Source organism: Labrus mixtus, chromosome 16, assembly GCF_963584025.1.
Source record: "Labrus mixtus chromosome 16, fLabMix1.1, whole genome shotgun sequence".
Lineage (NCBI taxonomy): Eukaryota > Metazoa > Chordata > Actinopteri > Labriformes > Labridae > Labrus > Labrus mixtus.
Window position 1 is genome coordinate 1574023 of NC_083627.1, and position 2500 is coordinate 1576522.

Sequence of the window (2500 nt, forward strand, 5' to 3'; positions counted from 1 at the left end):
GAGGTGTGTCTCTGGAAGAGGGCGGAGGCTTCAGTATGGAGGAGGCGTGGCCTAACAGCAGTTTGTTTTGGTTTCATGCTAGCGCTCAAGGGCGACCTCTACTGGATCAGAAAGTCAAACATTCTAACTTTAATTCGGGCTTTAAGTGTCTTTCTTTAACTTTAGAGCCGCCACAAAGACAGTCTGAACCTCTTTCATTATCGGAAATAAAATGAACAGAATATCTGTACGACTTTGCAGACAGCATATCCTTCTGAAAGCTGAAGAAATCTTCTGAAGTCATCAAAACGTTCGAGTATCATCAGACTCTTAAATGTGTCAAAACGGGAGTCAGGTTTTCAAATACTGGAAGAGACTTTTGAAGAACACAAAACCTGGAAATGATCCTTTTAAGACGGGCTAAAGGATTAAAGACACACACGCTGCAGCTTATTATTCACATTTCACCGAGGTGTTAGTGTGTGTGTGTGTGTGTGTGTGTGTGTGTGTGTGTGTGTGTGTAATCTCCCTCTCGGCCACACGGATCATATTTTTCATTTAAATTGTGTTTGTTGATCGTTGCTGACGGTGCGACATTAATCACACCAACGCCTGAAAACCAGCTCATCACAAATTCAGAGGACGGATCCAATCAGACCTCCCGTCGCTCACTCCTTTATTTCCTTAATCCTTCCTCTCTTCCTTCCTCGCTTTGTCTCCTCCTCCTCCTCCTCTTCCGCCTTCATCTCATCTCCATCCTCGTCCTCCTCTTCTCCTCCTCTATCACCTCTTCTTTCCTCTCGGAGTTCATTTTAATATCACAGCCATGGAACTAATAAACACTTTGGTTCTCTGGTGATTGGAGTGTGTGTGTGTGTGTGTGTGTGAGAGAGAGAGAGAGCACGAGAGCGAGACAAAAGAAAACAGGAGGCAGCATTATTTTTATCATAATTCATAATTTAATCTTTTGTGTCTGAATCTGAGTCCTTCTTTATCTCCATTCTTATCTCGAGTGTCTGTGTGTGTGTGTGTGTGTGTGTGTGTGTGTGTGTGTGTGTGTGTGGCTGTGTGGCTGTGTGTGTGTGTGTGTGGCATTTCTTCTGATGCAAATCGATTCCTAACGTTTTTGTGTGTGAGAGAAGTGGAGACAGCAGCCATCATAATACAAATTACATTTCAAATCATCAAGTGTGTGTAACTATCACTGTGCTAATCAGATCACAAGCCTTTGTGTCTGCAGTGTGTGTGTGTGAGTGTGTGTGTGTGTGTCTGCAGTGTGTGTCTGCAGTGTGTGTGTGTGTGTGTGTGTGTGTGTGTGTGTGTGTGTGTGTGTGTGTGTGTGTGTGTGCATACAGTGTGTGTGTGTTTAGTTGAGAGTCACCTTGAGCGGAGGATGTGGAGGACAGAGCGTCTGCTCCTCGCTGGACCCAGAATCAGCTGCAGCTCTGTGAACTCCTCCTATCAAAGATAATCAGCTGATCAAAGGACTCTGTGATGTCACACCGTCACTGTGTTATTCTGAACCCGCCGCCCGTCATCGTCTAATGGCAGTACGTCTGACGAGCCTCTGGGAGTGATGAGCAGCGTCTCAGTGATCCTGGTGTTGTCATTGGTTGATGATAAACCACTTCCTGTAGAGACGAGCTGCATTGTTGACCGTCCAATTAGAAAGCTGAGAAGCGACCGTGTGTTCTGATCTAAAGTGAAGAGAATTTCTCGGTGACTGTGGCTCAGTGGTAGAGTCGGTCGTCTCTCAGCTGGAAGGTCGGGGGGTTCGATCCCCAGCTCCTGCAGCCACATGCTCTTTACTCAGCGGCCTCTACCATCAGTGTGTGAATGGATGAGTTAATACTGATGGACTCTTTACTCAGCAGTCTCTACCATCAGTGTGTGAATGGATGAGTTAATACTGATGGACTCTTTACTCAGCAGTCTCTACCATCAGTGTGTGAGTGGATGAGTTAATACTGATGGACTCTTTACTCAGCGGCCTCTACCATCAGTGTGTGAATGTGTAGGTGTGATTCTTCTGTACACTTTAACGAGCTTCTTCATGACCTGATGATTTTTCTGCATGATCACAGGAAGTGAGGGACAAAAAATCATTTTGAACCAAACTCAGCGATAACGAGAAAACACACCAGTGTTTCAAATTTATATGCAAATGTTTGAAAACGACTTCCAGATAAGATGATAGCATCTCTCACACACACACACACACACACACACACACACACACACACACACACACACACACACACACACACACACACACACACACACATTTGCAAATATAATGAGACAAACAGTAACACTCGCTCTCTCTCTCTGCTGTCACTTGAAATCTGCTGACTCGCTCTTTCTCCTCTCCGGGTCGGAGCTTCATCATGACTCAGCAGAAAGTTTACTCGGTGAGTCGTCACCAGCAGGACGAGCACCAGGACGCTCTCTGGTCACCAGGCAGGAGAGGGTGACGGGTCGGGTCACAGAAGATCTGATCAGAGTCAAGGGAATGACGTGC